This window comes from Cydia strobilella, chromosome 22 (genome assembly GCF_947568885.1).
Source record: "Cydia strobilella chromosome 22, ilCydStro3.1, whole genome shotgun sequence".
In the NCBI taxonomy this organism is placed as follows: domain Eukaryota; kingdom Metazoa; phylum Arthropoda; class Insecta; order Lepidoptera; family Tortricidae; genus Cydia; species Cydia strobilella.
This window is the reverse complement of record NC_086062.1, coordinates 6,033,134-6,044,054: the sequence shown is the minus strand read 5'-3', so window position 1 is coordinate 6,044,054 and position 10,921 is coordinate 6,033,134.

Genomic DNA, 10,921 nt, shown 5'->3' with positions numbered 1-10,921 from the left:
CAGAGGCTTATCAAACTTGATTGAGTGATTGGCTTCATCCATGACATGCTCACAGACAGCAGACCTAGGTCGACGGTGCTTGACATCAGCTATGTGTTCCTTCACCCGAGTGGAAATGCTCCGTTTCGTCTGCCCGACATATGATAGGCCACACTCACAGTCCAGCCTGTACACTCCTGCAGTCTGTAGAGGGGTATTGGGTTTTTTTTTTTTTTTATCGCGTATATATATATATCTTTACTTGAAAAATAATTATAGTGTATAACTAGCCTTATGAACCGATTTTGCATGTACAACCAGCCTTAAAGTTTGTAGTCTATGATTGTTCATTATTTTAGTATGTGGGTATTTTTGCACTTTGTAATTTTTCCTCAGTCACCCGTTGACCACGAACGCTGTAAAGAGTTCGAAACGTCGGGATGTATTATAAATTCAATATACGCGATATAATCCGTTTTCATAGTTTTATTTCATTATTTTCACTCTTGAGGTAAATTTCGGCTTTTCTCGCTGACTTTTATGGACCCGTTATTTTGCATTCTTCTTCTTCTTCACGTACCATCTCCGTCCAGGAGGTCGGCGACCATATGTCTATATGTCATGTGTATATGTAAGTGTATGTGTGTATTTTTCATTCTACATGCACAAATCCTATTCCTTCATCACGTCAATCAACCAACACTACAAATTAACTACAAGGTAAATGCTTCCTCTTATGACTTATGATAAAGAGAACTAGTGCGGGCAATAGTTATCCCACACCGCCGTAAACCATATTAAGAATTTAAATCCCAATTAATTAAAATAGAAGACTAGCTAGTTATCCTAGACTTTCTAGTTAATATAGATACAGGGATTCATTATCCTAAAGTAAATCCAATCAAAAAATGTGAAAATGCTCTAATTCTTGGGTAACTATAATACTACAGTGCGTAACTTACATTACATACTGTAGTAAGCCACAGCCAAAAGAAATCCGAGTAGGTAAAAGGCAAGGGAAATATCAGAGTCCTTTGACACAAAGGCTAACCTCGTCCCGTAAGAAATGGCTTATAATGACGTAAAAGCATGATGGAGGACGCGATGAAGCTGAAAATATACAGAAATGCGACTACAGGGTGAAAAATCAAAACGGAAGAAGGAAAGTATAAGAGGAAAAAAAAGCTAAGAAACCATGATTTTGGAGAATAGAACATTTTAAGGTTGTTGTTCCATAAAACATGTAGGTATTCTTATTTAGTTTCAGATTTCCCCGATGATCTATTTGGATTGCAGTCTCAAACTTTTTTTTAATATACAAAATCGAACGCACCACGGTTCCGTTTTTTCCTTTTGAGGTACGGAACCATAGAAAAAGATAACGACAATAAGAAAAAAGTATTGTTTTTGCCACATCGAGTGCGATCGTCGCTTTTAGCTCTATTACCGCGCACTTCACAAATAATCAATACTTATTACGCCTAATCGGCAAAAACATTTGGGCTGGTGCATGAGCTTTTGGTTCGCCTGCGCTTATTATATTTCAACTTACGTAGTAAGTATGTAGGTGTGATGTAGGTAAAAAATAATAAGAGAATGTACCTATAGTGGTATAGGTTCACTCATATACCTACGGTAAAACCACAAAGCCGTTTTTGCTAAATCATAAGTAATAAAACTATGAAAACGGATTATATCGCGTATATTGAATTTATAATACATCCCGACGTTTCGAACCCTTTACAGCGTTCGTGGTCAACGGGTGACTGAGGAAAAATTACAAAGTGCAAAAATACCCACATACTAAAATAATGAACAATCATAGACTATAAACTTTAAGGCTGGTTGTAAATGCAAAATCGGTTCATAAGGCTATTTTCAAGTAAAGATATATACATATATATACGCGATATAATCCGTTTTCATAGTTTTATTTCATGAGTAACTATCGCGGTAACCGAAGACAATATTATAAATCATAAGTAATTAAACCAAAGAGAGTTTGCGAAAGTTAAAAACAATTTGTTTCCACGCCTCATTGCAGTGGAAACTGCAGGTGCTTTTATTTCCTCTAAACTAAAAAAGGGCTAAGATTTAAAGATATCCACATGTTCATAATACCTTTTGTATTTGTAAGGTAAAATGCAGTATTTATGTGGAAACGGAAAAGCTAGTCACACGGTAGAGTAAGAATATTGTAAGAATTATAATAGAAATGGGTTTAGAATGTTAATCTTGTACATACTGTTTGACGCTTTTGTACTCTGATTACAACTGAGCGTATGTTTGAAAAAACGATGGCAAACCTATGAGAACATTGGTTGATTTTATCTCATTGAAAAAAGAATAGAAAATAGAATAGGTTTTTGTAGAGCAGGATATAAGTTTTTCTATTTGTATATTTTTATTTAGTGTCTCGCCACAGGAGTAGTTTCCACATTCATTAAAATTAAAATAAAACGTTGTTTCAATCAACAAGATCATTCTGCGGGTCTTCTAAATTATAAATAAGTATATTTTTCATTTATCTAACGCTTGACTCGAGTCTGTCTCTCGGGAAATGAACACTGTTTTGCTAGCAACGTCGCGTGAATTTTGTTTTGCCAAACATAATAGATTATATATATATTTGCGTAGATTTTGCTAATAATTATGAGTAATTTGTATTTGATTCCAACAACCTAAAAATAAATTGAATTATTGTAAAATAAATGTTACTTGTTTATTTTTCTGGCTGCAAGTAATTAGGTAAGTAGCTAAAATTAAATTACCAAAGTTGTAATATATTCTAATCTAATTCTAATCATTAAATAATTACGTTTCTTCCGTCTGACTTATTCTCAGATGAACCTGAAGATAATTACAACAAGTAACGCCATATCGTCTTCAGAGTACCTTTGCTTTTGTAAGGGTTATAAGCATCATGAAGTTTACAATTAACTTGCCTAATTAAAGTATCCAAGACTAAAAACTAGAAAGTGTAGAACACCTATTAGAGGTTCAAGAACAATCACCTTGTACTTGAACTCCGAGAATAAACAACATTCCTATTATATTTCATTACCGCGGTTTACAGGCGGTCAACACCCGCCGTTGCTATGCTAGTAGGTCGGTAAATAAGGTTATAAGTTATTTTCCGTCCAAGTCCTCTCGAATGTAAGTATATTTGGTTTCAGTGCATTGATTATAGTGTCTTGAATACAAATGTATGAGATGACAAGCGCGAAAATGGTAAGGGTTCTAACTGTGACGTCATAAAGTCGGCTATACATTTTTTTTTAATGAAAGGGCTTTGTGAGTAGATTCCTCTGGAGTTGCAGGCGTACATAGGCTATGGAGACTGCTTAACATCAGGCGGGGCGTATGCTTGTTTGCCACCGACGTAGTATTAAAAAAAAAGATTAAAAATATATGTATAACACACCCGGACCCGGATGGCATTTACAAGTTTTACAACATTATAACCGATACTGGTTCTATTTTAAATTGTACTTATTATTCACTGAAGAGATGTCTTAATACTCTCAATCTCAATGTACCTAAAATAGCTGACGAACAAAACTCAAATCACTCAGTTATAAAGGCATATGTACAGAAAAAACATGTTATTTTACGTCATTTTAAAACATTGTCCAATAACCTACTCATAAGCTAAACCGCCGGACCGAATCAGCCTCCCACTGCGTTTCACGAGCTAAATTACTTAATTACCCCTTTTTGATGACGCCGGGCCCACGACCCATGATTTAACACTTAATTCCTGCCTTCTAACATTACTGTGTACCGCGATTTCGTTCATTTTAATTGCTTTCGTTAAGCTCGTAAAGACCATTAAGATTTTAGAAAAGTTACGAATTATTATCTTAACACTTTTAAATATCAGGAAGATTTCGTGCGAGAAGCAGGTGGTGTAGCAAACGTCAATGCCTCAAACAATAAACAAGACCGTCCTGACGTGTTAACACGTGAACAAAAACTATTATTATTGTTCCAAATTGTTTGTAAATAGCCCTTTACTACAATACTCTACACGCCTAATTACTACAGATACGCTACGACGCGAGTGTGTCTATTTGCTATAAATATATTCTAAGGCGTTACGCATTTCATTGTCTTCGAACTTCAGCCGCTCGTATTATTTATTAAAATTATTAACTATGTTTTACTTGTTTGTAATTTGAATTGCTAAGTCCCTTTACAATGAATTCCTTAAAGGACTGTTATTGTGCGTGAAAGGCGCCATTCTCCTGAGGGATCGTTCGTGAAATACGGGCCATTACCTCACCACAATGTCGCAATACGGCGATATTTATACTTGAACACATTTTATGAATTTCACCTTAAATTGAAACACTGATGAAGATCTGAAAAAGTTGTTTCCTTCCTTTCTTAATAGTAGGGAATATAAAAATATTAAGTCATTAAAAGTCTTTCCTAAAACCTTCGATAAAATTAAACGTCATACCAATGAAGTATCATACGTCAATCGGTACGCTTAGTTTTTTTTTTTTAGAAACTTACAAATCTTTTTACGTTGGAAATGGCCCTACCTATATAATACCTAGAAGTCAAAACCTTCTAAAAGACGAAGCCTCTATAATTCGACCTTCAGGGTTTTTATTGAAAATCATGTAATCAAGATTACACCGTAATATACTTGCAATCGCCTGTTAAAGTATAATTAAAGTGAAAGTTCGAGGGGCCTACGTCAAAATTATCGGTTTATGTTCTGTTTGTAAACAAACAATTTTAGGCTATTGATACTCGTATTTCACCTTAAATTGAAACACTGATGAAGATCTGAAAAAGTTGTTTCCTTCCTTTTTTAATAGTAGGGAATATAAAAATATTAAGTCATTAAAAGTTTTTCCTAAAACCTTCGATAAAATTAAACGTCATACCAATGAAGTATCATACGTCAATCGGTACGCTTAGAAACTTACAAATCTTTTTACGTTGGAAATGGCCCTACCTATATAATACCTAGAAGTCAAAACCTTCTAAAAGACGAAGCCTCTATAATTCGACCTTCAGGGTTTTTATTGAAAATCATGTAATCAAGATTACACCGTAATATACTTGCAATCGCCTGTTAAAGTATAATTAAAGTGAAAGTTCGAGGGGCCTACGTCAAAATTATCGGTTTATGTTCTGTTTGTAAACAAACAATTTTAGGCTATTGATACTCGTATTTTTTATCATTAACAAACTTACTATTAATTGGAAGTTAGTGTATTAATCTAGAATTCTTGCTCGGTTAATGTAGACCTATCTAAGTGATAATCGAAATAATCAGTTTGAAAAATAACTCGCACAATATGGCACTAGGTTAAAAATAGCAAAAAATATGTTTAAAAATCGACAGTAGTTTTACTATACAGTAGTTCGTCTTATTCAGTGATCAACATTTCATTATGATAGTGTCCGATACAGCCCAAGTTATAGTTCATGATCACAACAGAACGTCGATTGTCACCAGCGCCAGCAAAGTGCTTCCTCAATCGATTGCATGAAACTTTCATTAGACAACAACGACCGGACAGCGAAGTAAAACAAATAAAAGAAACTAGGTTAAGTAGGGGATAAAGGAACCGCGTACTTTGTTTCACAGGCAAATGAGATTTAATGTAAGACTCACGTCACGTAAGGAGATAGAGAATTGGAGTGGCCAATTACTATGTAGTGGCCAATAACTATAGCAGTCACTCTAGCTAGTAATTATTAGCTAAGTTTAAAGGATAACGATTAAAGTATCTATTAAAGTAAAGTATACATTCAGATGCTTTTAACCTTCTAATGTGCGTGGTGGTCTAAGAACATGAATACAAAACATTTGGCGTGCCGTATAAAGCAGAAAAAATCGTTCCCGAAAAAAAAACGAAAAACGACCGAAAAATTCGGTTAGGTTAGGTTAAGTAAAACAAATACAGACAAAAGTTTAAAAGAAGGAGAAAAGAAAGGAAGAAGTGCCGATGAATAAAAATCCCTATCAACTATTAGGAACCCCTGTAGTTTCGTCTGTCTGTTAGCGGTTAAGCTCAGTACGTGTGTCTTCAGAAGTTTATATTCACTTTTGACCAATAATATCAAATAGAGTAAGACCAAGATAAGTCTGCAACGATATGATAGCACACGCAGTGCAAGTGTTATTTATACGTCATAATTTCATAGAAGTTTAAAATAACACTTGCACTGCGTGTGCTATTAAAATGGTTGCAGACTTGTCTTGGTCTGGCTCTATACATATACATCATGCATACGAATTACATCTTATAGTGCCTTAACTATCGAGATCTAGATCCAATCTCTCGATAGCCTGATGATTGATTGTAATTCCTGTGACATGACTGATGAACGCGGCTCCAACCGATCGCGGAAATGACTGAGCAGTAATTAATTGGTTGTATTGACAGTTGACATCCTTTACACGCTGATTACTAGATGGCAAATAACTGAAACAACTAAGACGGTTGTAAGGCGCCGAGGAATATCAAAAACAACATTTTATATTCATGTTGAAATCCGCTTAGAATTATTTTTCAAAGTAATTGAGTGGTCAATGATTTACCCGCACCCGAACCCATTATTTAATTACAAAAAAATTGATCCATAAAATTAGTAGAGTCTGTGCGGAAAGAGAAGAGTCATGAAATGTATGGGACTCTTTTCTTCTAGGTTTTTTTATCAACGAATTATTTCGTTGTTCTCACCGGTTTCGTATATTACCAAATAACTCAATAAACTAATTTTAAATATTATTATGTCTATATATTTCCATCAAAAGAAACAAGTATACATTCAGACATAGTTTATTTACACCATAGACGCAATAGTAAGCCCCCTCGCATTTGTAATTGGGTCAGAGCATGCACAGACTGTGCTGTTATTTCCACTGCATATTCACCACATAGTCTCAATACAACCACCATAAGGTTTTATATTCAAATGGTCCCCGTTCACATTGTGAGTTCGCTCTTTGGAGCAATATTTGGCGTTATCGTACTCGAAGCGCGTTCAAAATACGTAAATGAAGAGGAATGTTACTCGACATATGCTTTGATCGATTACAAAGATCGTCGACAGGGCTAAATCCTGGCGTAGACAGTCTATATCGAAATGCTACATGTATACCCTTACACCCTTAGACCACTTTAAGGATCTCGATGTAGTGTTACGCTGACTGACCTTAGCATTAGCACTCGACGTCCACGCAGTAGCGATCAGATATCTAATTTCTCGATTAAGTATTTTATTGCGTGGCCACACACTCGACGAGTGGTATGGGAAGTAGGCAGAGACGTAGTGTGGCCACAGTACTCGTCATCGGCTGCCATACTGACCTGTATACTTCCCTCACTACTTCGAGTGTGTGGCCGCGCAGATACATTTCTGGCGTTGTGCCGCTCTCCTCTCCATTTGGCTCTTACGGCGACTGTTCACTCGCCACCCAAGAGCTTACCAAGAGTTAAATTTGTGACATAGCTTTCAATTTTTAATTTTTTTATTGTTATTTTGTTTTTAATGAAAATTTTATTATAAGTAAGTAGTAAATACTAATGAATTATGTACCAATTGGAAGAAAGAATGAATGAAAGCCAAAGAAATCTAGATAAGGAATATTTTAAAAACCCTAATACTTTGCTAAGCCCTTACCGGGTCCTAGTAGTTATGTATGTACCTACCTAGCATTAAGTTGCATGTGTATTTGTGTAAACTGTATCTACTTGGTTGCAAATAAAGATTGAATTGAATTGAATTGAATTACCGCGAACGTCGAAATTTTGGTTATTAGCCTCTCTTTCGCTCGAAAATGTAAGAGCGATGGAGAGGCAGATATAGAATTTTCGATATTGGTTTGCTCTCTGCCCCCGCGCTCGCGCTGCAATGACAATACTGGTCTTGATTCACTGCAGACGAGGGTTACTTTCATCGGCAATTTATCGCGTCATTCTATCTAAAGCTTTCAATTCAGCTATTGTAATCTTCTTCAATTTCAAATCCCGCCTTTAAATATAGAGATTACTTTATTTATTTGGTGTTTGCAAGAAAAAAATAGACCCTGCCTGCGACAAAGAGTGTAAAGTCATGTTCGAAACGTCAGGATAAATAATAAAAATGCATGAAATAAAGTCCATTTCAGTTTAAATAATGAGACAACATTGGCTTGGAAAAAGTAGCTGTTTTAAATGTAGTGCAATTTTTATAGGCTTATCTAGAAAATACCAGGCTTCCTTGACCTAAGTCTTAGCACGCCACTTGTTACTTTAATAACTGGTTTGCAATAGGTACAGACGTATGAACAATTTAATAATTATAAGCCGTTAGTCATAAAACCTTAGAGGATATAACCAAATGGAGACGCCTTGTCTGTAATTTTCTGTACAAAAGAGTACAGCAGATTTTTGCGGGGAAGGGGCACGCCAAATGTATACGGAACGTAAAAATAGCCATGTCAGATAAACGTCAGCCATACAACGTGTATGACCATTGGTCATAGAGTTTCGACAGAGGAGAACGCCTGTTAAAAGTTCGTAGGTTTTCATGGGTGACACCCTGCAAGCAAGGGCATAATACCATTTTTTTCTTCACACAACACCTCACAATTTAATATTTCGATATGTCAAGTAAGCAGATATCTTAGTAGGTAAGTAACTATACTGTAGTTAAGAGATAATGTTTAAAAATAAAAAGCTTATCGTAAAACCACCTATAGCTATAGCCCAAAAGCTTCGAACTATTGTCCAAAACTAATTGAATACTTTCGTTCAGGTGTGAATAATATTTGAATGTCGCAGTTTTGAGACAAAATATTTGCAAACAGAAGAAAAAACTCAGGCAACACCAAAAAGAAGATTAGAATAGAGTAGAAATAGTTTATTTGGTGTCAATATAAAACTTAACCTACAAATACATCTTATTCTAATATTTCTAATACATTCTAACACCACAATGGATGCCACTCAGCATTTGCCGATTACTAAGATACTCGTACTTAGCCATGGCGCTGGTTTTCAGGGCAACCAGGCGCCTGGCGGGTTGTCTGTGCGTAGTAGTTTTCCTCTACAAAGCGGGAAAACGCTGGGATCGGTTGCGAGCGTAGCGCTACGAAAACTATGGCAGCGAATGTGTTAATTACATGTTGATTTTGTGGACCATACTTTATTGGTCTACAGTTAGGTGGTTTTACGCTGTTTTACGGTACCTAATAAATTAATAATCTAATAATAAGAAACATTTTTTACAAGCCGAGTCTTCAAAGACTAGCTTTCAAAGCAAAATGTATTTAACCCGACGTTTCACGGTTACCCTACAATCTAGATAAACTGACATCCTATTTGCATCTAAATAAGTTCCTAAGTCTAACCACAACAACAACAAGCCCTATAAGGCACACGTGTACGTAATCAACAGTGTTTACAGAGGCACTGAAAATAGAAGTACCACCTACCACCTACCATTAATATTGAATCGTTAAAATAAGCCCTTAGAGATTACTTTGTTTAGATTCCGCATTTATAGAACAGATTCTGAAAATTTTCATTTAAGCCTGAAAACATGATGGGAAAATTCTTGCATTTCCTCGCAAATCATCATCATCATTCGCCTGCCCTTATCCCATTCATTTGGGGTCGGCGCAGGATGTTTTTTTCTTCCATACCTCTCTCTCGCCCGTCATCTCATCAATCACTCGCATTCGTTCGTTCGCATTTCCTCGCAAATATTTTTCTTAATTCCTCGATTGAGCTTAGATGGCTGACAAAAATATACTTTTAAGATATCCCTGATAAGAAAAATCCATTGGGGATAAATCTGGGTGGTGAGGAGGCCAGTAGAGGTTACCTCTATTAGAAACAGGATTTCCGGCAATTTTGTTAAGCAAATTTTGTCAACAAAAATCGATTTCGATCGAAACAGGAATTGGCTCTGGTGTAATCGCTAGGTCAACATATATTTTTAATTCACTAAAGATATTTTTACACGGCCACAGGTTATAAACTTGCATACAAAACGCATTTAAAGTGAGTTGTCGCACCTGCTACTTCGTTAAATGAAATGTTGCCATATTATCCTATAGCCACCTACAAATCAAAACTTGCCGAAATAAATGCATTTATAATTCATGAAAATAAAGATTCAAATCAAGATACAATTGGATGGAAGGCCTTATATTATATTTAGGCTTCTGGGTGTCTAGAGGCTATACACTCTATCTAGTGTTAGCGTTCTGAGAATTACGCCTTGCGGAAATCGATCAAGCCCGAAAATAAATTCTCAAGCGGTAAAACAGTATTAACTCATTCATACTTGCACCGTAGGTACTTGATTAGGAATATTACGCTTGAATGTTACGCAACTGAATTCTTGAGAGGAATGATATAAGGTTATTTTAAACGCTGAACGCTGAAGGTAGGTACAGCCTAGTCTTGCCCGTGCTTGCGCTTTAGGATTCTGCCAAATCTTCTTAATTTAGGACACTTTTCTTATGTACCATGTATTTAAATGTGCCTTAAAAAATATATAATTATAATAAGTGCCTTTATAAACGATTTCAGGCCCACCAGTACTAAACAGACACAAAAAGTATTTTGAAGGCGAAACTGTCGTGGAAGTGTCATCATATTATTAGATCGCCAAAGATGTCCTAAGATGCGCACGATTGCCGTTTAATATTAACCTTCACGCATCTCAAGAAGGTCCAGGTGGTGTCATATAAAATAGTCGTGGCATTCGTAGGTTTCATACAAATCCGGAAACTATTTAAATATCAAAATTAATGGAACACAGGCAGTCAAGTAGCGGACGGATGTCACTCGTTGCTCGTTGTCTCCCGCCTGGCTTTGTCAATAACTTCGCACCCATTTTATTGCTCCGGTCAAGGGCAAAGTAAATTCAGCATCAATAATAGTGGATAAAACAAACCGACAAAAATATTTGCAATCCC